This window comes from Crinia signifera, chromosome 19 (assembly GCF_055691185.1).
Source record: "Crinia signifera chromosome 19, ASM5569118v1, whole genome shotgun sequence".
In the NCBI taxonomy this organism is placed as follows: Eukaryota; Metazoa; Chordata; class Amphibia; order Anura; family Myobatrachidae; genus Crinia; species Crinia signifera.
In genome coordinates this window covers 76,235,620-76,263,158 of record NC_139226.1, presented here as the reverse complement: position 1 = coordinate 76,263,158, position 27,539 = coordinate 76,235,620, and positions in this window count along the sequence as shown.

Here is a 27,539-nt window from a genome sequence, read left to right as displayed (position 1 = left end):
ATGTGACCAAAAAATACCATTTGGGTGCATGGCAGGACTCAGAAGGGAAGGAGTGATTTTTGGATTTTGCAGCTCAGATTCTGGTGGAATTTTGGTGGGTGCTATGTCGCATTAGCAAGACCCCCCAAGCACCAATACAGTGGAACCCCCCCACAAGTGACCCCATTTTGCAAACTACACCCCTCAGGGAATTCATCTAGGGGTATAGTGTACATTTCAAACCCCCAGGGGTTTCACCAATTTTGATACAAGTGGGCAGTGAAAATGAAAAATTTAATTTTTTTACACAAAAATGCAGTTCTGGCTCAAAATTTTTCATTTTCAGAAGGTATGAAGGAGAAAAAGCACCCCAAAATCTGTGCCCCAATTTCTCCCGAGTACGGCAATGCCTCACATGTGACCAAAAAATACCAGTTGGGTGCATGGCAGGACTCAGAAGGGAAGGAGTGATTTTTGGATTTTGCAGCACAGATTTTGGTGGAATGAATGGTGGGTGCTATGTTGCACCAATACAGTGGAACCCCCCCACAAGTCACCCCATTTTGCAAAGTACACCCCTCAGGGAATTCATCTAGGGGTATAGTGTACATTTCAAACCCCTAGGGGTTTCACCAATTTTGATACAAGTGGGCAGTGAAAATGAAAAATTACATTTTTTTACACAAAAATGCAGTTCTGGCTCAAAATTTTTCATTTTCAGAAGGTATGAAGGAGAAAAAGCACCCCAAAATATGTGCCCCAATTTCTCCCGAGTACGGCAATGCCTCATGTGTGACCAAAAAGTGGCAGGACTCAGAAGGGAAGGAGTGATATTTGGATTTTGCAGCACAAATTCTGGTGGAATGATGGTGGGTGCTATGTCGCATTAGCAAGACCCCCAAAGCACCAATACAGTGGAACCCCCCCACAAGTGACCCCATTTTGCAAACTACACCCCTCAGGGAATTCATCTAGGGGTATAGTGTACATTTCAAACCCCCAGGGGTTTCACCAATTTTGATACAAGTGGGCAGTGAAAATGAAAAATTACATTTTTGTACACAAAAATGCAGTTCTGGCTCAAAATTTTTCATTTTCAGAAGGTATGAAGGAGAAAAAGCACCCCAAAATATATGCCCCAATTTCTCCTGAGTACGGCAATGCCTCACATATGACCAAAAAATACCAGTTGGGTGCATGGCAGGACTCAGAAGGGAAGGAGTGATTTTTGGATTTTGCAGCTCAGATTCTGGTGGAATGAATGGTGGGTGCTATGTGGCATTAGCAAGACCCCCGAAGCACGGTGAAATTATGAACCTAATAATCCATAGATGTGTGGTATATTTTAAAACACTCCTTTATACATAGGCCGGGTTTGTCGGGGCAAGTGTCACACTGGAAAATAGTTTGCTTTCTTATTCCCTTTTTATAGCAAACTTTGCACCTTTTTTGTGTCCTGCCCTTTTTTCCAGTGGAGGGGATTTCATCAGGAAAATGATGCCCTGGTACAATACGGGGGCCAGTACTAGAAGTACTGGGGCCCTCTGCCTGCTGGTTCCCAAATATTAGGCCCTTTATGACTTCCTCTTGAAAGTGCATAAATGTCCCCCTCTGGCCGGTAGAACGGAATAGCACGTAAGCGTTATACAGTGCCATCTGGATGATATACACGGCCAGCTTCTTGTACCAGATTTTTGTTTTCCGCAGGGCACTGTACGGCTTCAGTACCTGATCTGAAAGATCCACTCCGCCCATGTACCTATTGTAATCCAGGATACAATTAGGTTTTGAGGTGTGGGTACTGGTACCTCGTACAGGGACGGAGGTGGTACTGTCTCCGTGAATTGTTGTCAGTATAAGGACATCCCTCTTGTCCTTATATTTGACCAACAACATATTTTCGGTGCATATTCCCCTGCTTTCACCCCTTCTCATTACTTGGGCAATGTGCGTTTTTGGGAGGCCTCTTTGGTTCTTGCGCACAGTACCGCAAGCTGCTGTACCTCTTGAACCAAGGGCCTTAAACAGGGGGATGCTGGTGTAAAAGTTATCCACATAGAGGTGATAACCTTTATCCAGGAAGGGGTGCACTAAATCCCAGACAATTTTTCCACTAACACCTACGAGGGAGGGGGGGCATTCTGGCGGTTCAATTCTTGAATCCTTCCCTTCATATACCCTAAACCTGTGAGTGTACCCTGAGGTGCTTTCACACAGCTTATACATTTTTATGCCATACCTTGCCCTCTTACTGGGAAGGTACTGGCGGAATTTAACCCTTCCTTTAAAATGTATAAGGGACTCGTCTATGCAAATGAATTTATCTGGGATGTACATGTCTTCAAATTTGGCACTGAAATGATCAATGACCGGCCTGACTTTGAATAGCCGGTCAAAGGTGGGATCATCTCTGGGTGGGCACTGTGCATTATCGTTGTAATGCAAAAATTTAAGGATCGTCTCAAATCGAGCCCGGGGCATGGCCATACGGTAAAATGGGGTGCTGTACAGAACATCTGTACTCCAATATTGCCTAATTTCTGGCTTTTTTACTATGCCCATATGAAACACCAGACCCCAAAACGTCATCATCTCTACTGCATCTACAGGGGTCCACCTAGCAAATGATGACGTGGGGTTTTGAGCAATAAACTGCTGGGCATATAAATTAGTTTGGTCCACCATTAAATTTATAAAATCATCAGAGAAAAATAATTTGAAAAAGTCAATTTCTCTGAGACCTGTGGAATCAAATTGGATTCCTGGCATGGCCAAAAACTCAGGAACCTGGGGCTCAAAATTGTCTGGTGGTGGGGTCCATACGAGATCAATTATTGGGGGGGGGGGTCTCAGCTGCTCTACGGGGGCGTCTTTGAGGGGGTCCCTCATCACCAGAGGAGGAAGAGGAGCTTAAGGCGAATCCTTCAAATTCCCCGCTTGCATCACTGGCTGTGTCAGAGTCAGAAGCAAGCATGGCATATGCCTCCCTGCTGAATACATTCTTCTGGATGACTGGGATGACATTTGGGATGACATTTGGGATGCCATTTTTATTTTTGTGTTACTGGTAGTGAAATGTTTCAACACGTGTATAGTGTAGGGGGGGGGGGGGTACAAACTTTATTTCAACCCGGGGGGTATGTAGTGTGTAGTGTGTATGTAGTGCAGAAAAAAAAAATACTTTATACAAAAAAAAAAAATTGAAGGGGTTAAAAAAAAATTGAAGGGGTTAAAAAAAAAATTGAAGGGGTTAAATAAAAAAAAAAAAGGTCCTGCGCCAAAAATTGAGCACAGATGTTGGTCAGTAACGTCCGTCACTGAACAGCGCTCAAAGGCAACAGGAATTTGATCAAAAAAAAAAATAGATCAACCCTGTGCCGAAAAAGATGATCAGTGATGTACGTCACTGATCAGCGCACAGCGGCCACAGGACACCCACAAAATCACAGTGTGTGTAAAAAAAAAATTAAAAAAAGACCCCACAGCACACACAAAAAAAAAAGGTGATCAGTGATGCGACACTGATTACCAGTGAGGGGCAGCAGGTGCACAACCTTTGGTGCAACTGGCAGGTATATATTAAAAAAAAAACCTCTGCACCCCCAAAAAGTTGCTGATCACCTCAGATATAGTGATCAGCACAAAAGGCGGGGGCAGCAGACACAAAATTTAGCACTCTCTATCACTCTCTGTCACTATATCTCTCTATCTCTCTATCTCTCACTATCTAACACTCTATGACACTGCAGCAGCAGCAGTGACAGGTATATATATATATATAAAAAAAAACCTGCGCCCCCAAAAAGTTGCTGATCAGTTAATTTATACTGATCAGCACAAAAGGGGGGGCAGCAGTCAGTTATATAAAAAATATATAGCACAATCTGTCACTATCTCTATCTCTCTATCTCTCTCTATCTCTCTATCTATAACTATCACACTGCAGCAGCACAAAATATAGCACTCTCTGTCACTAGGCCTCTCTATCTCTCTCTCTCTATCTCTCTCTATATCTCTCTATCTCTCTCTATCTCTCTCTATCTCTCTCTATCTCTCTCTATCTCTCTCTATCTCTCTCTCTATAACTATATCACACTGCAGCAGCACAAAATATAGCACTGTCTGACACTATCTCTCTCTATCTCTCTCTCTATCTCTCTCTATCTAACTAACGCTATTACACTGCAGCACAGGAAGTCACAAGTAACAGGATCCAGGAAGCATCCAGCACACTACAAGCAGTGATGAAGCAGGCAAGATATTTGCAAGGATCAGGTAAGTATTTTGCAAGGTTCTGGTCAGTAAATGGCGACAGCTGGGCACGGTGACCGCACTGCACGCTATTCCAGACCGGAATGGCGTCTGCAGTGCAGTCACCGTTAGTTTAAACCCCCCTCCATGGCTGTGATTGGTCCGTCGGTCCGACGGACCAATCACGGCCTTTGGGGGCGGGCGGGGTGAGGTGGGGTGACACCAGTGTCACCCTTACACCCCGCGGTGATTGGTGCTGTACTTTACAGCACCAATCACCTCCGATCCCGTGTCACCAGCGAACGTTATTCGCCGGTGACACAGGAAAACGCTGTGAATGGCTGTTCACACTGAACAGCCAATCACAGCGATCGCCGACGGGGGGCGGCATCGCAGCCCCCCCTGGGCATGCACGGACATGTCTGCTGTCAGGGACAGCAGACATGTTGAAACTGTCACCGCGTCTATAGACGCGGTGACAGTTAAATGCCATGACGTACATTTACGCCATGTGTCGGGAAGTACTTCCCGACCATGACGTAAATGTACGTCAATTGTCGGGAAGGGGTTAAAAAACTTCTTTTGGTTGGTTTTGCTTTCAGTGGCTATGCACTCTTCATATAATATTTTAGCTGCTTTGATTACCCCTTAACAAGTTTTGTTTGATTCTTTGTATTTTGCGAACGCCTCCTCATTCAAGTTATTTTTATAGAATTTAAAGGCTCTGGTTTTATTGTTGATAGCTGACCTTACTTCTTTGTCCAACCATGGTGGCTTTTTTTTGTTGAATTTACCTTTTAGTTACTTTAGGAATGTATTCAATAGTTAGTGAATCAAGCACCTTTTTTAGAGTATCCCACATTTCCTCTGCATTTTTTCCCTCCATAACCGTTTCCCACCCAATTCCTGTTAGGGCTTCCCTGAATAATTCAAAGTTCGCTTTTCTGAAGTTTAGTATTTTTGCAGATCCTTTTTGATGTAATTTACTGAAGTTGATTTCCAGTGAAACCATATTGTGATCACTATTCCCTAATTGTTCAATTACTTTTGTGTTTGAAACTAAGTCTGTGTTATTTGTTAATACTAAGTCCAAGAGCGCCTCATCGCGAGTTGGAGTTTCTACCGTTTGTGTAATAAACTGGTCTTTAAGTAAGCTTAAGAACCCATTGCTTCTTGCTGATTTACCTGTTTCGTTTTCCCAATCAATGTCGGGTAAATTAAAATCCCCCATAATTAATACCTGACCCTGATTTGATGCTTGTTTGATTTGGTTTAAAAGAAGAGACTCTTCCCTTTCATTTATATTTGGTGGTCTATAGCATACCCCTATTATAAATTTGTTTTTTGGTTTCTTATTATTGTCGGTTATCTCTGCCCACACTGTCTCCGAGTTGTCGTCTTCCAGGTCTGTGCTCATATTTTTCTCACATGATGTTAAGTTATTATTTACATATAGGCACACACCCCCGCCCCTTCTATTTTTCCTGTCTTTCCTGTAGAGTGTATATCCCTCCATGTTTAATGCCCAGTCATGCGACTCATTACACCATGCTTCTGTAATACCAATGATGTCGTAGTCATCCCTACTGATCACCGTTTCAAGCTCCCCAATTTTACTCACTAAGCTTCTTGCATTAGCCAGTAAGCATTTTAATTTATGTTTATTTTTAGATATGGCTCTAATATTGTGATTAGTTTCACCCCAGGACCCATTTGAATTCTTTACTAGCTTCCTCTTTCCCCTCTCCCCTTCAATAGACTCTCTACAGGCCTCCCCACCATGCACACTGCCTGCCCTCTCCATAGTTCCGGGAATTCTTCCTCTGTCATTCCCTCCTTCCCGTATACTAAGATCATCTGTACCTAAGAACTGTAATGGGGTAACGTGACTGTTACAACATAACATTTTATTACATGACATTCCTGATGCACCCTGAGAGTTACCCCTGAATATACCCTTGTTATGTCCCAGGACTTTGTCTGTGTCTCTGTCCCCCCCCCCCCCATCTCCTTCCCCCATATGATTCCTGATCCCAGTCCGGCTTCTCTCCCTGATGGTCCCATAATGTCTTGCTGCCCCCACCCCCCCGTCGCCTAGTTTAAAATCTCCTCTAACCATCCTTCCCCCCAGCACCGCAGCCCCCTCCTCGTTCAGGTGCAATCCATCACGGCAAAAAAGATGGCGCCTGACCGAGAAGTCCGCCCAGTGTTCCATGAACACGAATCCCTCTTTCCTACACCAATCCTTAAGCCACACATTTACCTCCCTGATCTCCCTCTGCCTCCCTGAGCTAGCGCGTGGCACTGGTAATATTTCCGAGAAAATTACCCTAGATGTCCTCGCCTTTAATTTCTTACCTAATTCCCTATACTCTTTCTTGAGGACATCCCACCTACCATTGACTTTGTCGTTGGTGCCGATGTGCACCAAGACCGCCGGATTGCTCCCAGCCCCTCCCAACAATCTGTCGACTCGGTCCGCGATGTGCCGTACCCGAGCACCCGGGAGGCAACAGACCGTGCGGCGATCGCGGTCCCGATAGCAGATTGCCCTGTCTGTTCTCCTAATGATGGAATCCCCTACCACCACTATCTGCCTTGGTACCTCACTAACTGTCATCCCGTTTGAGCTAGAGGGACCACTCCTCTGGTTGCTAGAGGGAGCCGTCTCCTCCAGCTCCGTCATTTCGTCTCCATCCTCCCCCGAATCTTCGTCCAACCGGGCAAATTTGTTCGGGTGTGATAGATCCGAGATGTCGTTCCTGTCCCTCCTGTCCCTCTTGTTTCCCCTTCTAACCGTGACCCAGCTGGCTACCTGATCCTCCTCCTCTACCAGTGTCCCCATCTGCAACTCCTCCACCGTTCTATTTAGGCTTTGCTCAAGATTGGAAATATCCCTCAGTCACTAAACGGTCCGCTCTAGATCAGTGACCTGGGCTTCCAGGGCGGACGTTCGCTCACATCTCGTGCAGATGTATTCGCACTGGGACTCTTGCTCCAGGTGCGCATACATCTTGCACAACATGCACTGAGTGAGATTCTCAATCAGGGCCCCACCCATTTTATCTACCTCCCTGCGACTAACCCCCTAGTATACAGTAGAGAGTTAAATTACAATGCAATTACACACTACAAGTTAATTTTTATCAAAATATAAGAAAGTTGATACTTATCTGTTCCTGCAGCTGTGTCACACTCCTGGTGTCCTCACACCTGTATCTGTCTGCTTCCTCTGTAATTTCTTCCAGTTGCACGTTTTCCTCAGTGGCCCACTCTCAGATCATGCAGCACACTATCTGCACTTTGTGGACCCTTTAACAGGTCAGGCACCTGGGCTTCAAACAAGAAAAAAAAAAAACAGAAGGGACAGAAGCCTCTTGCAACCTGGTTTAACCCCTTCCTGGATGTAACTCCTTCTTGGATATAACTCAGCACTTATTTAAAATGGCACTTAGAATAAAATGGCAGTTCAAAATTCACAAGTTCATGACATTCACTTGCCCCCTGCTGTTCTTATACTGCTGCTACTAATCAGCTACCCACCTGAGCAGACAACCACTCCCACCTTCAGCAAAATTCTGAGCAGATAACCACTCCCACCTTCAGCAAAATTCTACTAAACACACCACTCCTTCTTGGATATAACTCTGCACTTATTTAAAATGGCACTTAGAATAAAATGGCAGTTCAAAATTCACAAGATGGGTGATTTCTCTCTCCACATCATCCATTATGAATGAAAATATGTCCTCATGGACATCCATGGTCTCATCCATTCCTATCGTACTTCTTTTTTGGATGGGATGTTCCGGATGGATGGCTGGGTGGCAGGGTCCCAGCAATTATTTTACTTGCACCTCTTTCTGCGTCATTTGTTGGCTGTTTGTAGCGTCCCAATTTTTTACCTCTTTGATGGATGAATGGTGGGGAGATGGGTGATTTCTCTCTCCACATCATCCATTATGGATGAAAATATGTCCTCATGGACATCCATGGTCTCATCCATTCCTATCGTACTTCTTTTTTGGATGGGATGTCCCGGATGGATGGCTGGGTGGCAGGGCACCAGCAATTATTTTTCTTGCTCTTTTTTCGTCTTTTTTTGGCTCTTTGGAGCAATAAATATTTTTTGGGGATATGATGGATGAATGGTGGGGAGAGGAAGTCCAAACAGCTGGGGATGGTCATCCAATTAGACCGAGTGTGCGGCTTCGGGAGGGACACACGTGAAGTTGTGAAGTGGTGAGGGAGGTAAGGGAACACACGCCTAGCCAGTCATATCAAACGAATTAACCTTAGCGGTAAATTGGGTGACAGATGTTGCAGACTGATAGACCTCACAACCTAGATAGGGGTCTATAAGGGTAGAGTAGATAGGGGTCCTAGAGAGGTGGAGGAACTTGATTATCTGCCACCAATTACCCCCCTCCCCTCCACCCATTAGGTGATGGATAAGGAGGCAACTGGTAATGTTTCCAGAGTTCATTAACCTGATCACGACAGATAGGGGTCTTATTAGATTTTAAACTGATCAGAACAGATAAACACTTGCCGCAGATTAGAAGTCAGTCTCTGCACAGACCGGCAGCTGCGCAGGAAACTCATACAGGGGAAATTGGGCCAACTACAGTAAATGAAAACAATTTTGTGAGCTGTTGAAGTGATCAAAATTGACTAGAAATGAGTGGAAACTAATGTTATTGAGCTCAATAACACTTTAGGGGCAAAAACAGGCCAAAATTCTGTTATTTTAGCAATTTTTAGCATTTTTCCAAAGAAATCCAGATCCAAAACCAAAACAAAAACCCGCAAGGGTGGTTTTGCCAAAACCAATCCAGATCCAAAACATGAAGGGAGATCCAGATCCAAAACCAAAACCCGAAAAAGTGCCCGCCGCTCATCTCTACTAAAAAATAATAAATTAACACACACATACTGTACATAGTAAATAACATTAATTAAAATACTCCTTCTTGGATGAATGTATGCTGTATCCCAATTGGTAGTTTTGTTTTGGGGGACTCACCTCTAACCTCACAATTAGGCTGTGCTATTTAAGGATTATGACATTGTTGCAGCTTAAGCACTCCTTACTATTTTAAATTTAGGACATTGCTGTACAAATTATAGGCCTAAAGCTATGTTTGTAAAGCATGCATCCACATGATCTCAAACACTATTAACAAAACAATCTATAAATTAATGTTGCACATCATGCTGGGAAGTGGAGTTACACAACACCTGGACCCACATAACTACAACACCACTAATGTCGGATATGTCATTGGATGTGATGTTATGTCAATTATTCAAAGGGTGAGGCATGGCCACACTCAAAATAACCACCAAGGGGACCCTTGTTCCTGGAGAAGAACAGGCCACACCTCATGGTCGACCGGCAGTGATATGTTGCAAATAATGATGATGTTGGATACACATATGTGGTTGTTGTGATTGTTTTTGTGTACAAATGTGTAGGAAAACATTAGGCACATTTTTTACTTACGGCTAGATGACACATCCTGCTCACCGCTGGTTGGGTGACCGGTGGTTGGGGGGGTCAGGAGCAAGGGGATGGGATTGGAGTTGGGATAGAGGCATTGGTTTGGAGTATGGATTGGAGAGGTTTGGGTGTGGGTGGTGGGGAGGTGTAGGGTGGTTGGGGAGGGATCCAGCAGGCCCCAAAATTTCCTCTCCTTCAGCATCTTCCTCCTCCTGCCATTCCTCTGTCTCCTCTTCCTTCTCCGGCCCTTCCTCTGCCTCCTCTTCCTCCTGAGGGCCTTCCTCCGCCTCCTCTTCCTCCTCCGACCCTTCCTCTGCCTCCTCTTCCTCCTCCGACCCTTCCTCTGCCTCCTCTTCCTCCTCCGGCCCTTCCTCTGCCTCCTCTTCCTCCTCCGGCCCTTCCTCTGCCTCCTCTTCCTCCTCCTGCCCTTCCTCTTCCTCCTGAGGGCCTCCCTCCGCCTCCACTTCCTCCGCCGGCCCTTCCTCTGCCTCCTCTTCATCCTGAGGGCCTTCCTCCGCCTCCACTTCCTCCTCTTGGGCTGGCTCCTCCCGTGCTGGCTCCTTCTGGGCTGGCTCCTCCCGGGCTGCCTCCTCCCGGGCTTTCATGCGTGCCCTTGCGCGTGCTGAAATGTTCATCTTGATGGCATTGCAATCAAAGGTTTGGTTTCATAAATTTGGGGGGCAAAATTTTTTTTACATTAGGCATGCTCATAACCTTACTCTCCTTTGTTTGGGGGCACGCTTATAAAGAAAAAACTTCTAAGTAATGATAGTAAATTTTAAAACGTAGCTTTTAATATTTATATTCTAAAAACATAGACAAACTACACACAACATGAAAGATTGGTTAGAACCAATTGAGGCTCAGTAGAGTCTCGCAATAGAGTGCTGACGTGAAAATTTGTTAGATTTTTAATAGTGTATCACTGGTAGACTGCTATATAAATTTTTGTGGAATTTGTCCAAGATGAGTCAGTCTGTTACACTTTTTAGAATGGTGTTCTGCACTGGCAGCAAAATGGATAAATAATGATATCCGGTCACAACCAATAAATTATATGGTATGTATACACATGCATGATTAGGAATATAAATCTGTCTATGTCGGACAATTTAATAGGTGCAATATTCCACTCAATCTAAGCAAACAGGAAATGTGGTGGTAGCAACTTGATCTGATGATAGCAATGAACAGTATATCAAAAGTAAAAATAGACACTGATTAGACCATGAGAGCACAGTCACTACTGCTGTTTCGACCAACTAGTCCTAGTTCTGGGTCGAGGCAGTGAGTGAACCTGTGTTGAAAGCCTAGATGTACGGAATAGAGGTTGATAATAAATATAGCATCTGCTGTCTCCTGCCCCGGGATAAGGTGCCCTGTTGATGGTAAGTCAGTGCAGGGTCTAGCCGAAATCCTTAAGGTAGAGATGAGAGTGCTAGTAATATGAAATGTGAAGAGAGTGCCAAGGTAGGGTGCATAAAAGAGACGGCTTATATCAAGTGGGTTAGTAGGCTGCTGCTTTCCATATGCCAAGACATTGGTGGGAAGTGACCACCACAAGATAGCGTTAAATTAAAGAGAGGGATGTCTGCTGTCACTTCATGTGAATATATGGTGCCCTGTTGCGCAGATGTCAGTGCAGGGTCCTGCCAAATCTCACATGAAGTGATTAGAGGATCCCTGAATAGAGTTTGTGTGGGAGAGCAGACAAAAAGGAGTAAAGCGTAATTGTGTTTATGGTAATTCAATAATTACCATATTCAATTGCTATAGGTGTTGCTGTAGTGCGATGGATTACTATTACGCTGAGTACAAAATGAGTGTACTCCTTATCTTTATGAGTCTCCTCCTTAGTATGATAATGAACAGTTATGTACAAGATACAATTTTTTGACAGTGTCCTTATAAGCATTTATTGTTCAAGATATAGATCATCGGCAGGGAAGTCAGAAGGTACTTCTGCCAGACGGTAGTGAAGTGTGACTAAGCAGGTCAGCGTGGCTATCACCGCTGACCTGTTGCAGGAGAGCTCCGTATCCTCCATGAGCTCTCAGCATGTGTCCCGGTCGGCGCTGTGTATCGGCGTCAGGATCAGCCGGCGCCGGATGCAGTATGTGAGAACAGAGCAGACAGCTGTTTCACTTAGGGCAAGCTTTGTCAGTGCTGACGTGTGTATCACACGTCAGTGTATTTCCCCCCGACTATTAGCTCACATTTCCCCCCAACTATTAAAAACCTCCCATAAGGAGAATTTCTAAGACTGAGGAGGAATTGCTCCAACAGAGAGACATTTAGGGGGAAATTTACTAGAGGAAATTTGTAAAAAATAGGTGTATTTGTATCCAGAAATACACTTATTTTTGACATTTACTATCCCGAAAATACGGCAATTTGTATTCGTTTTGATAGCACATCAATACGACTACAAATTGCCGTATTTTTGGGATAGTAAATGTCAAAAATAAGTGAATTTCTAAACACAAATACACCTATTTTTACACCAATTTTTTACAAATTTCCTTGCTGATGAAGAGGGGCAATAGTAGAAGAGCAGTCAAAAGGGCCAGATCCATCGCCCTACAAACTAACAGAGAAGATCTCATCTTTCTCAAGAAAAATAAATCCAGTAATGAGACATCAACTCTGAGATACGTCACAGAATACTGTAAGGAGTGGAAAGAACTCCAGAACATCATTGGCAAACATTGGTATATCTTAAAAAATGATAGTGACCTACAGAAGGTATTACCAGATAACCCAGCGTTTAGCTGGAGGAGATCCAGAAACCTAAGGGACACCTTGGTTCAAAGCCATTACATAGGAACCCCCAGAAGCAAACCAGGGTTAAAAGGCACTTTTGCATGCAGGAATTGCAAGGCATGCCCTCACATACAAAAGGTGGAAAAGATCACCAACAGATATGGTAAAATACACACTATTCAACAATTCATCAGCTCTAGCACAATGGGAGTAATTTACTGCTTAACCTGCCCATGTGAATTAAAATATGTGTGCATGACCACCAGGGCCTTGAAAACAGAGTATTGGAACACATCGGCAATATTAGGAATGCCAAAATGGACACCACCAACTTCAAGAAACTAACTTCAGTGGCCTGCCACTTTCTCACCAATCATGAGGGTAACCCCAAAGATCTCAAGGCGTTTGGCCTTGAACAAATCCGACTGGGCATAAGAGGAGGAAATCTTATGCAAGAACTCCTCAAAAAAGAAAGCAGGTGGATCTTTGAGTTGAATACGGTGGTCCTCAATGGCCTGAATGAATATACCAGTTATAATTCTATTCTTTGAATAACATCATTTATTCCCATGTTCCCATGGGCTGTAACATTCAACCCCCCCCCCCCTTTTTTACTTGCACACTTTAGCAACTTCTTAAATGTCTGTATTCCTCTTTCATTATCCACACGGCAATACAATTCATTTGTCTTTACTATCATAATATCCCCCTTTTAAAGCATACCTATCCTATGTATACACCTACCCCACACACTCTAACACTTATTATCCCCCAATAAAGAGGGATCATCCAACAATCACCTGCCCCTATTCCTGGAACTATTCACTTCCCTCACACTCCACTTCCCCCTTACTTCTATTACACACATCATACTAATATACTAGGACACTCATCCAACTGCCCTGGGCACCCGTTAATTGTAACTTTAGGTTATGCTTTATAATGCATATCCTCACTACAATTTTATCACTAACACCACATTCTATTCCTTAGTTAGCACTTTTGTCATTGCTCCTAATATATAATGTATATTTTTCCTCACAAAATATAGCTCCTTAAACTATAATAGTCGGCATTTGTACATACACTTTTGGATATAATTATATCCCTCCCTCCTCACTCACCCTCCCTACATATATAACATAATTTTTGATTATTTTATATCTATTAAGGATCCAACTCACCTTTACCTCGGTTGGTTCCCATCTTCTAACCAATCTTTAGATTTATGGGTCTACAACATTGCAACATTGGCAATGTTCTACAACACAATGGCTTTTGATAAAAACTTAACTATTCGCGACTCCCCTTGACACCTCATTAATAACATATTTATATTTATATTTTTATTTTTTCTACTACCAAGATTGAGTCCGGTAATACACAGAGATCTCCCTAAATTAGTCCTAACCATCATTATATCTGGATTGCAGATAACACTACTACTTGCTCATATGTAATGGTCTATCTTCAGGAATGACAACCCATTCCTCACGCAGACAGTCACGGAATGCCTATAACCCTGTGACTATGTAACAGATAATAATGTTCATCAAAAGGATCTTTCCTTCCCTTTCCCTCATAGCGCATTACTAATGAGTATGCATACGTGGAGGGACACCACACAAATTAGTTAGACTCCCGTTTTATGCACAACTTCGCCTAAGCTAAACAACTCTGACTTTCCGTAGTGAGACATGCCAGCTAGATATTTGCACTGCCCAAACACGCCTACAGGCATCAGCCTATAGTCCGGGCAGCAATAAATACACTGACGTGTGATACACACGTCAGCACTGACGAAGCTTGCTCTAAGCGAAACCGCTGTCTGCTCTGTTCTCACATACTGCATCCGGCGTCGGCTGATCCTGACGCCGATACACAGTGCCGACCGGGACAAATGCTGAGAGCTCACGGAGGATACGGAGCTCTCCTGCAACAGGTCAGCGGTGATAGCCACGCTGACCTGCTTAGTCACACTTTACTACCGTCTGGCAGAAGTACCTTCTATCTTCCCTGCCGATGATCTATATCTTGAACAATAAATGCTTATAAGGACACTGTCAAAAAATTGTATCTTGTACATAACTGTTCATTATCATACTAAGGAGGAGACTCATAAAGATAAGGAGTACACTCATTTTGTACTCAGCGTAATAGTAATCCATCGCACTACAGCAACACCTATAGCAATTGAATATGGTAATTATTGAATTACCATAAACACAATTACGCTTTACTCCTTTTTGTCTGCTCTCCCACACAAACTCTATTCAGGGATCCTCTAATGACTTCATGTGAGATTTGGCAGGACCCTGCACTGACATCTGCGCAACAGGGCACCATATATTCACATGAAGTGACAGCAGACGTCCCTCTCTTTAATTTAACGCTATCTTGGGGTGAGTACCGCTCACTTCCCACCAATGTCTTGGCATATGGAAAGCAGCAGCCTACTAACCCACTTGATATAAGCCGTCTCTTTTATGCACCCTACCTTGGCACTCTCTTCACATTTCATATTACTAGCACTCTCATCTCTACCTTAAGGATTTCGGCTAGACCCTGCACTGACTTACCATCAACAGGGCACCTTATCCCGGGGCAGGAGACAGCAGATGCTATATTTATTATCAACCTCTATTCCGTACATCTAGGCTTTCAACACAGGTTCACTCACTGCCTCGACCCAGAACTAGGACTAGTTGGTCGAAACAGCAGTAGTGACTGTGCTCTCATGGCCTAATCAGTGTCTATTTTTACTTTTGATATACTGTTCATTGCTATCATCAGATCAAGTGGCTACCACCGCATTTCCTGTTTGCTTAGATTGAGTGGAATATTGCACCTATTAAATTGTCCGACATAGACAGATTTATATTCCCAATCATGCATGTGTATACACACCATACAATTTATTGGTTGTGACCGGATATAATTATTTATCCATTCCGCTGCCAGTGCAGAACACCATTCTAAAAAGTGTAACAGACTGACTCATCTTGGACAAATTCCACAAAAAATTTATATAGCAGTCTACCAGTGATACACTATTAAAAATCTAACAAATTTTCACGTCAGCACTCTATTGCGAGACTCTACTGAGCCTCAATTGGTTCTAACCAATCTTTCATGTTTTGTGTAGTTTGTCTATGTTTTTGTCTTACAACAGCCTTTTAGAATATAAATATTAAAAGCTATGTTTTAAAATGTACTATCATTACTTAGAAGTTTTTTCTTTATAAGCGTGCCCCCAAACAAAGGAGAGTACTTTTTTCCTTATTTTTTCCTAAATTGTACATTTCTTACTCTCAGGGGTGCACCTCCACATGAGTGATTTATTGTGTAATTGTTTTGCATTGTGGATCAAAAATTAGACACATTTACCATAATCATATCATCTCTCAAATTGCAAGGTGTAACTTGTACGTGGGTTTTCCCTACATTCCCCCTTCCCCATTTCTTATGCTCATAACCTTACAAATTATCATTTCAGTTATATTTAATACATTTATCATGCTAAATGATTGATATGCTACACCCAAAAACAGAGGGACTACATATACCCACCATATACCCCCCATATATCCCTATACCCCCCCTATACACCCCCTATACACCTCATATACACGCCCTATACACCCCCTATACACCCACATACTCATGCACATGTTTTAAAACGATAGAACTCAATGCTACAAAACGCATACAGATTTGAAATTTATATACTTACATCGGGCAATATGGCGCCGAATGGCGCATAGCAGATGTGGCTGTCTCCGCTGCAGGTCAGACCAGCGCTGCTTAACTTCATTTGAAAGATATGGGCCCCTGGGCCCCAGGCGCTGGTCCATTACTTGGACCAACGCCAGCAGCTTGATATTGCTGAAGGGGTTAGCCCTTGGGTAAAACATATTGCCAATGGCGCAGTTATTAATTGCAGGTACATATATAACTTTGGGTGGTTGCTGGTTGGTCTAAAAGCGAGTTTTTTTTATTAATAACTTTATCAATCCATCTTGCATTAACAATATGTATGCGAATAAAAAATTTCACCGACCGTTCCAATATGCACACCATAACATACATTATGCTTTCAATGTAGAGAGAGACATACTGTATATACAGTGTGCGAAAAATAATGCACGCAACCATCTACTAATACATACGCTGATAACAAGGCACATACAACATGTTGGTGTATGACACATTTATCCTCATAACAAATGTAAGGAAAGCATTGTAATGTTGGTATGTTTATACATTTGTGTAAAAAAGCATACATGTACTCCCAACAGAGACCACCTGAAAACACTCATCATTGGAATAACATGTGCAGATGCTGGCCATAATTGCTGCAAACATGTCTGAGTCAGATGATTCCACAGCTGAGGACGCCCTACGAAGAGCACAAGTAGAATCCATGCTTGAAAGTTTGAGGCAGAGGGAGCAGGAGCGGAGAAGGAGGGCCCAAGACCAAGGGGGACCCTCACTAACAACGCCACCAGCTCCACAAGGGCCAAGCAACCAGCCACAACAACAGGTTGCATCTCTCCAAACATGTGAGACCCAGCAGGTGCATGGTGAGAGAACTGGGGCCACCAGAAAACGACCTGCACCATCTAGGCCGAGTACTGAGCAGGATACCACCACCAAAAAAAGAAACCCTGCATTTCTAGAGGCAGAATTGAGCATTTTAGTTCCCAGGGCACGAGAACGGATAGTTGCAAACTAGGAAGCCGGGTGCCAGTGCAAGAAAAAACCTTTGGGAGAAGATCACAGAGGAAGTGAACCAGGTGTCAAAAGTGGAAAGAGATGTGGCATCAGTGAAGAAAAGGCAAGTGTGTTGCTCCCCCTGATAATGTCATATGTGTGTACATATGTTACATGTATGTTTTGATAGTAATAGGAAGGTGTGTTTGTAGATATTGCTACACTTCAATGTCACATGTGAACACAACGATGTCTAATAACCCACATTTATATATGAAACATGCACCATTGGTGTGATGTGAGGTCATGGGCACACTTCTGCTCATGTGAAGTATGTGATGGGACAACAGAAAGTGTGTAGTTGTTAAAGAGTTGTAGTAACAAGTTCCAGATGATGCTACTGAAACAAGGATGTGAAAAGTGTGCACATGTAGCTGGTGTGAAACTACACATCCCAGCATGTCTTCCCATAGTTAAATAACTCCATATTATCAACACTGTCAAGCTATGGTGGGATGTAGGGGCAGAACTACCGCCGGTGCAGACGGTGCAGTGCACCGGGGCCCAAGTGGTTAAAGGGGCCCGGTGCCACCGTCTGCCCGGCATGTTGACGTTTTTTTTTTTTTTTAATGTTTGGCGGTATGCGGCCAGGCAGGACGGGGGGCATGCGGCCGGGCAGGACGGGGAATATTCGGCCGGGCGACAGGTGCAAGTTAGAGAAGGATGCAGAGGCAGCAGCAGCGCCCTGTACCTCTGCATCCATTCTGTCCGGTGACTGCTAGCAGCCGGACGGAACGGTAACCACAGCAACAGTCAGCCAATCGCAAGGCTGCCTGTTGCTTCTCTCTCTGTCTCAGAGTCAGACAGGAAGTGAATTCCTGTCTGCTCTAGGCCGAACGCACGGGAGGACTCGAGGAGGAGCACGAGCTAGAGGAAAAGCAGCAGTGTTAGAGGTACTGTAAGTACTTTATGGGAGGGGGCGCTACTGAATACATCTAAAATTATAAGGGTCTGGAGGCAAAGAAACAATAAAAAATATAAGGGGGGGGGGCATAAATTACCCAAAAAAGGGAACAGGGGGACAAACAAATAAATGCAAAATATGGCAGGGTGCACAAAAAATAAAAATAAACATTAACGTGCACAAACCCTCCCCAACCTTTAGCCTAACTAACCATACACCCCCACCCCTGAAGCCTAACCTGAATTATACACACTCAAGTAGCCAAACCCTCTCTATACACTGCCCCACAGCCCAACCATTCACCACACACCTGCAGCCTAACCCCACAGCCTAAACCTAACCATACACTCCCCTCCACAGCCTAAACATACACACCCTGCAGCCAGGGGCGGATCCAGGAGAAAATGACAGGGGGGGCACCATGACAGGGGGGATGGGAGTGAGCGGTGTTAGTAGTGCCAGTGTGCATTCTCAGAGAGTGAAGCGAGATAGAGAGGAGGAGAGCAGAGAGAGAGGGAAGGAATGGGATTAGAAATAGGCCCTGACATTTTAAGTCCACAGGCCCACTGTGGAGTGAAAAGTGAAGGATGGAGTTGTGTGCGCGCGCCAATTTTTTTTTAAAGGGGGTGTGGTCATTCAAAAGGGGGCGTGTCCTTGAGTGTAGTGTACCACACCATATACCACTTTTACACATTATGCAACAAAATAGTGGACCCCATTATACTTGCCGCTTACACATGATGCCAAAAAGAATGAGACAAAATTTCCATAATGCCACATGGATTAATCCAAAATTCAGATAACGCCACATGGATTAAGCCATAGTATAGATAATGATGTATAAATAGGGACATTGCGCACCGTCGGCGAGCCAAAAATGTACACAGTAATGCCCATTACACATAATGTCACACACCGTAATACCAATTAAATATAATGTCACACACTGTAATGGCCATTACATGTAATGCCAACAAAGTAATGCCCATAAAACACAATGCCATACGTTGTGATGCCCATTAAACACAATGCCAATACCAAAATGCCCATTAAACATAATAATGCCTATTACATATTATACCATTTAATTGCTGCTTACCTACATACTTATTGTCAGAGGAATATCACTTGTTTCCAGGGGTTACATGCTTCTTGCCAGGGGTTTTATTCTTGTTGCCATGCCATGGGATTGATATATTTTTTTGCCAGGGGGGAGCCAGGGTGCATGCTTGTGAAGGGTTCCATTTAAATAGCGCGCCAGCGCTACCCAAATCCACACTTCCGGGTAGCGCTGGCCGCACTCTTCTGTTCTGACAAACACTAGAGGTATAGCAGTACCTCTAGTGTCTGTCTCCTATAAGGCGGCGGCAGTGGTGTAGCTAGGTGCCACGGTGCCCGGAGCAAGGGCATGTTTCACGCCCCCCTCCCTCTCAATTTGTAGTAGATGAGGCTCCTGCTCATTTAAAAGTGGGCATGGACTAACATTATACCACACACCTTAATGCCCATTGCACATTTTAGTGAACTTTGTAATTCCAATTACACATAAGCCCACACATGATGTTCATTACATACTATATAACACACCGCAATGCCCATGACATACTATATAACACCGTAATCCCCATAACATACTATATAACACACTGTAATGCCCATTACATACTATATAACACACCGTAATGCCCATTACATACTATATAACACACCGTAATGCCCGTCACATACAATATAACACACCACAATTCCCATTACATGCTATATAACACATAGTACTGCCCATTACATACTATATAACACACCATAATGCCCATCACATACTATGTAACACCATAATGCCCATTACATACTATATAAAACTCTGTAATGCCCGTCACATACTATATAACACACCGCAATGCCCATGACATACTATATAACACACCGTAATGTCCATTACATACTATATAACACACCAGAATGTCCATCATGTACTATATCACATACCGTAATGCCCATCACATACTATATAACACACCGTAATGCCCATCACATACTAAATAACACATGGTAATGCCCATTACATACTATATAACACACCGTAATGCCCGTCACATACTATATAACACACCGTAATGCCCGTCACATACTATATAACACACCGCAATGCACATGACATACTATATATCACACCATAATGCCCATTACATACTATATAACACACCATAATGCCCACTACATACTATATATCACACCATAATGCCCATTACACATTTGACACATAAGTGCACCTACATGCTCGATGCCAAGGGGCTTCATGCTCAATGCCAAGGGGCTTCATGCTCGATGCCAAGGGGCTTCATGCTCGACTGAATCTGCTTGGGTGCAGCAGGGTGGGAGGCTGCTTGCAGCAGGGTGGGTGCAGTAGGGTGGGAGGGTTGTGTGTGCACCCCCCCCCCCCGCCTGTGCTGACAGCCAGCCAGCCATCCCCCCCCCTCCGCCCAGCTCCGCTCGCCCGCGTCTCCCCGCTCGCCCGCTCCACAGTGTGCCCGGCCGGGAGAGAAATGTGCTCCTATCCTATGTAAAATTCATATCTTCCGCTGGACCGCTAGCCAATAGGCGCTCGCGGTCCAGCAGCCGCCAGTTGATTGGCTGCTGGACCGCAAGCGCCCATTGGCTAGCGGTCCAGCAGGAGAATTAATTTTATACAGTAGCACATTTCTCTCCCGGCCGGGCACAGCGGGGGAGCGGGCACAGCGGGGGGAGCGGGCAGCAGAAAAAAAAACGTCTGAAATGACAGGGGGGGCACGTGCCCGGGTGCCCCCCCCCCGAATCCGCCAGTGTATATATATATATATATATATATATATATATATATATATATATATATATATATATATATATATATATATAGTTAGTAGAAGAAGGGCACTCAGGGACTAAAGAAGCAGGTGAACGTAAGACAATTTTATTGCCTGGTGGTCTACGTTTCGGGGTCTCCCCCATCGTCAGGACAAAACAATAATGACATTATTGATTATAAAATCACATTATTGTTTTGTCCTGACGACGGGGGAGACCCGAAAGGTAGACCACCAGGCAATAAAATTGTCCTACGTTCACCTGCTTCTTTAGTCCCTGAGTGCCCTTCTTCTACTAACTTTGTCTACACGGGCTGTGAGGCCCCTTGAATGGCACCAGGGCAAGTTACCTCCCTGGACTCATCCTAAGTCCTGGGTGCCGGATCCTTCTTTGGATATATATATATATATATATATATATATATATATATATATTTTTTTTTTTATATATATATATAATTATTATTATTTATGTGTACATTTTATATTGACGAAACACGTAGGGCCATTCCCTGACTGATGTGATTGGATACAGCCTTTGAACAGGGTACCAGGAACAGTTCTGCATTCTAAGTCTGCTGTTTGACAGAGGTCTGCCGTACAAAGAGTTCTGTGAGTGCACTAAGAGGATTCCTGTTCATCCTTTTGTTTAAAACTTACAGGGCAGGAGAGGTGCCCCCTTGGAATATGAAGCCAACTATGGAATATGAGCCCAGCAGCTGAAGGCTCTATTGCCTCCCAAAGTTCCGCATCTGCTCACATGATATTTCAATCAAAACAGTAGTGTACAGCAATCCTAGAAAGGTACTATTGTCTATCAATCAAAAATGTCTGGAGCTTTATTATGTCCATTGGGTTCTGAATTTATAACTGTCTAATGTATCTTGATTTAAATATGCTGAATGTATAACACAGATTTCGTATAAATAACACATACTGTAGATGAGCCTCCCAGCTGACCAATGATTATTTGCTGGATAGGATGGACTGGTTATTGCCAAATAAAGAGGGAAATATACAATAAGTTTCTCCTGTTAACCCCTTCCCGACATTTGACGTACATTTACGTCATGGTCGGGATGTACTTCCCGACACATGGCATAAATGTACGTCATGCCATTAAACTGTCACCGCGTCTATAGACGCGGTGACAGAGGGACGATGTCTGCTGTCCCTGACAGCAGACATCTTCCCTCATTGCCCAGGGGGGGCAGCGATGCCCCCCCCCCCATCTGCGATCGTTGCGATTGGCTGTTCAAATGTGAACAGCCAATTGCAGCGTTTTATGAGTTATGTGTATAATTTTGACTCTGCTGCCCTCTAGTGTCCAAAAAAAATAAAAGGAGGTTGAAATAATGATTAAAACATAAAGTATACATATGGTCTATGTTAGTTATTAACTATTTTGAGTGGTATGATTATTTGTTTCACAAGCAGAAAATTTAACATTTTGCAAATTGCAAAATGTTCAATTTTTTTACGACATTTTGGTATTTTTCACACAAAAAAAAGACTGTATAGACCAAAATTTACCACTAACTTAAAGAACAATGTGTCAGGAGAAAACAATCTCAAAATCACTGGGATAAGTAAAAGCAATAAAAAGTTATCCCCACATAAAGTGATACATGTCAGATTTGAAAAAAAGGGCTCTGTCAGGAAGGCAAAAACAGGCTGCGGCGGTAAGGGGTTAAAACACTGTTGGACCATTAATTATAATTTATTTTTTTTAAAAATATGAAAATGATTTGCAGACTTTATTTCAACAAGGAAAAAGGCAGTAATCAACAGGACGCCATAAAGACAATAACTTCCAGTTTTTATAACTGATACAAATTTTCTTTGCCAGACATAATTCTAATCTACAAAGAATGCAGCGATGTCACACAATTCTAGTGTAGTCAGTAAAACATTTCTAAGCCCATCACTAACCACACAAACCATTTATTGTTGTATTTACAAAGAATGTACACACAAGATAAATGCCTACAGTATTAAACATTCTCACTATAGCATTCTCGCTATAGCAAGTATTTTACCCGCTTTTGAGCACCAGGTCTCCTTTTTTTTGACTGCCTGCATCCCCTCTGACATGCTCCGCCAGGATCTTGTGCACGCTGTGTTAATATGGGGGGCAGAGGGATCTGTATTTCCCCCTCTGTTGTAATGTGGCCGCAGAGGAGAGAGCACAATGGCCGCATCACCTATAAGTTGGGCGCCGCCACCGGGGCTGACTGAAACTCGCGAGTAGGAGAAATATGTTGCATGGGGATGGTGAGTAGTTTGCGCCACGGTGCTAGTTACATAGTTACATAGTAGATAAGGCTGAATAAAGACTTGCATCCATCTAGTTCAACCTAGGTTTTTTTTATAGCTGTCCCTGATTGTATAATATGTTCTGATATTTTTAAAGACAGATTATGTCTTTGAAGGATTTTTAAGAGATGGTATCCAGGAATATTTAGACCGTCATAGTTTACTCAGTAATAACCAGCATGGGTTCGTGAAAAATTGTTCATGCCAAACTAATCTACTTGGTTTCTATGAGGAGGTTAGCAAAAACCTTGATAATGGAAACGCTGTAGATGTGATTTTCCTAGATTTTGCTAAAGCCTTCGACACAGTACCACACAAGAGGTTGATAAATAAAATGGAGGACCTGGGATTAGGGGCAAATATCTGTAGATGGGTAGGGAACTGGCTGTGTAAAAGAGAACAAAGAGTGGTCGTGAACAGTGCCGTATCAAATATGATACCAGTACTAAGTGGAGTGCCACAGGGTTTGGTGCTTGGGCCCATTTTGTTTAACATTTTTATTAACGATATTGGGAAGGGGTTACTCAGCAATGTATCCATCTTTGCGGACGATACAAAACTGAGCAGAGCTATTAAATCATCAGAAGATGTCACCACGCTTCAAAATGATCTTGAAAATCTAGATGATTGGGCAAAAAAGTGGAAGATGAGGTTCAATGTGAACATATGCAAGGTCATGCACCTTGGGAGACATAACCAGTGTGCTAGTTATAACCTAAGCAGGGATGAATTGGGTAAATCAGTACTCGGAAAGGATCTAGGAGTCCAAATAGACATCAAACTGGGGTGTAGTGCTCAATGTAATATAGCAACAAAAAAGGCCAACAAAATTCTCGCATGTATTAAAAGGGGCATGGAAACTAGGGACTCAAAAGTAATTATGCCTCTGTATAACTCATTGGTTAGACCGCACCTCCAATACGCAGTGCAGTTCTGGGCCACGCACTATAAAAAGGACATCATAGAATTAGAAAAAATCCAAAGATGAGCAACAAAGCTTATTAGGGTAATGGAGAATTTAAGCTATGAGGAAAGATTAAACAATTTGGGACTATTTACACTAGAGAAAAGACATTTAAGGGGGGGATATGCTCAACATGTATAAATATATTAGGGTCCAATATAAGGAACTGTCAAACACCCTTTTTTCTACTACAAAGGAATCTAGGACGCAAGGGCACGAGTTTAGATTAGAAGAAAAAATATTTTGTTCATCTAGAAGAAGTGGTGTCGGCAGACACTATAAATACGTTTAAAATAAGGTTGGATAAACATTTATTGGTTAAAAACATCCCTGGGTACGAATAAGTAACATAATCTGTTTTTAAAATATCAGAACATACTATACAACAAGGGATAATCTACTATAAACATAGGTGGAACTAGATGGACGCAATTCTTTATTCAACCTCACCTACTATGTATGTAACTTTGTTTCTGTTACCATCCAGGGAGTAACTCAGGATCCTGAATGCCACCCTATGCTGACTCTATTGGCCCTCTCCGACTGGTGACCACAGACTGCTGGATGCTAGGCTTTGCCTGTAGCTGCCACGGCTGAAAGGGCCAGTTAAGCCCGCCCAAGCTCCGGTACAGCCAGGTGTTAGGTAAGGACAGCCTGTGGCGACCACCAGAGAGGGTCCAAGAGGTAATCTAGCTAATATGAGAACCCCAACAGGATAACGGTATAATGTGAACATTAAAGTATATGTCCCTATTTTACACTGGAACAGAATACCATAAAAAAAATACTGCGACTCCGTCGCAACCAGTCCAGCAATGCAAAGAAGTTGTGAAACTCACAACTACATGGGAAACACCCCAACCAAAGAAAGGGAGGAACAAGGGCCGCCTCCACTAGGGCACAAAACCAGTAAAACAGCTACACGGCGGTAGACCAGGGCAACTCACGGCACCAGGAAAGGAATGAGATATGGTCGTCTCGGGGTATCAGTGAGCCTGCCAAGCCTCCGGCAGAAAGAGTACGCCTGCAAACTCCTGCAGCTGTCCTGCAGCAGGAGCAGGAATCGGTACTTATGTAATATCTGGGCTCCCGTTTTTCTTATGAGACCGCGTCCCCTCGCGGGGCTCGCTGCGCTCGCCATGCTTCGGGCACAGTGGCTCGCTGCGCTCGCCACACTATATAAAATCAACTCCATGCGTAGTTAGATAGTAGGGGTATGAAAAAATGGGGTGCATTTAACATGGGAGCCCAGAGAATACATAAGTACCCAGGAATCTATCACCGGCATCTGGGAGAAAGCCCAGACACCTTATAAAGGAACCCTCAGCCAATCAGAGGGCGCTGGCTGAACCAAGCTCTCTTTCTTAAATAACCCAACTGAGTGAGGGCGCCAAACCCCCAGGCATCCCTGCTGCTTAGAAACAACCAGGACTCCTGCTCCGAGCCGCCCAGCATCTGCCATTGCTAGGCAGCCTGCCGGGAGCTCCCTCTGCCACCGGAAGTCGTGCGCCAGAAGGGTTGCCAAGCTACCCCTGATTCCCGGCGCATGGAGGAAGCAGGGGGCGCAGCCGGAGCCCGCCTGCTCCTGTCCCTAGTCCTGCCCAGCACAAGAGGTACTGACACCCTGGGAGTCCGTGTGGTAGCAGTACTTGTGCCAGTCCGTGTACCCATGGACCCCCGGGTCCTAACAGTACCCCCCCCCCTCGAGAATGGGTTACAAAACCCCTAGATCCAGGCTTATGCGGAAACTGTCGGAAAAATAGTTCTTTAAGCCTAGGGGCATGCAAGTCCTCGTCTCTGACCCAAGACCTCTCCTCTGGTCCAAAGCCCTTCCAATGGATCAAAAACTGGAGCCGTCCACAAGACAGTTTAGAATACAATACTTTTTCCACCCGGAATTCCTGTTGACCCAGAATAAAAACCGGAGTTGAACCCTTGCTTGTCTTGCGGGGAAACTTTTTAGGGCAAGTAAAAGGTTTCAGGAGTGAACAGTGGAATGTATTGTTAATTCTCAGAGATCTGGGTAACAAAAGGCGGAAGGCAACTGGAATAATTTTTTTTATAATCCTAACGGGTCCTATAAATCTAGGTCCCAATTTGGCCGAAGGTTGTCTCAATCTGACATTGCGGGTTGACAATCACACTTTGTCCCCAACCTTAAAGGGACAAGGTCGCCTAGTGGGATCCACCCTTCCTTTCTCCTTAGCCATATCTTTCTCCAGGGCGGTATGGGCCTCTCGCCAAACCTTTTTGAGATGTGTGGCAAGAGAAGAGGAAGATGACGAAAAGTTCAGATCCAAGGCATTTGCCCTAGGATGACATCCTAGAACCGCGTAAAAAGGGGAGACCTTGGATGCAGAATAACAAGCATCATTGTATGCAAATTCTGCTAGGGGGAGATGCTCAACCCAATTGTCCTGAAGTTTAGAGGCATAACAGAGCAAATACTGCTTGAGTGATTGGTTGAGTCTCTCAGTCTGTCCGTTAGACTGAGGATGATATCCCGAGGTGAGACTGAGCTTTATCCCCATTGCCTTACAGAACAAAAGCCAGAATTGAGCGACAAATTGTGGTCCGCGATCTGACACAATGTCAGTGGGAAGACCATGCAGTCTGAACACATGGCAGATAAATAAATTGACCAGACCCCGAGCTGAAGGTAAAGAGGGAAGTGCCACAAAATGTGCCATCTTGCTGAAGCGATCCATAACCACCCACACCACCTGGTGACCTGAAGACAAGGGTAACTCAACCAAATAGTCCATGGAAACATGAGACCATAGCCTCAAAGGAGTCCCCAAGGGTAACAATTTACCCAACGGCAAGGGCCAGGGCACCTTATGCTGAGCACACTCAGGACAGGTTAAAACAAACTCTTTAAAATCTTTCAACATATGCGGCCACCACACAGAGCGAGAAAGAAGTTTTTGTGTTTTCCAAATACCCGGATGACCCGCAAGTTTACTATTGGGAAACTCGGAAAGGATATCCTTTCTCAAAGAAGAGGGGACAAAAAGACGGTCGACAGGTCTCCCTTCCGGAGCTTGCCCCTGCACCTGCGTAAGCTGGGCCTGCCAGTCTTGCAGAATACTCGCATGAATGCACCTGGCAGGAGTGATGGGAACTACTGGAGACTGAATCTCCTGTGAGGCCACAAAAGATCGTGACAAGGCATCGGCCTTGACATTTTTTGCTCCTGGCCTATATGTGATCAAAAAATTTAAGTGGGCACAATGCCCACCGAGC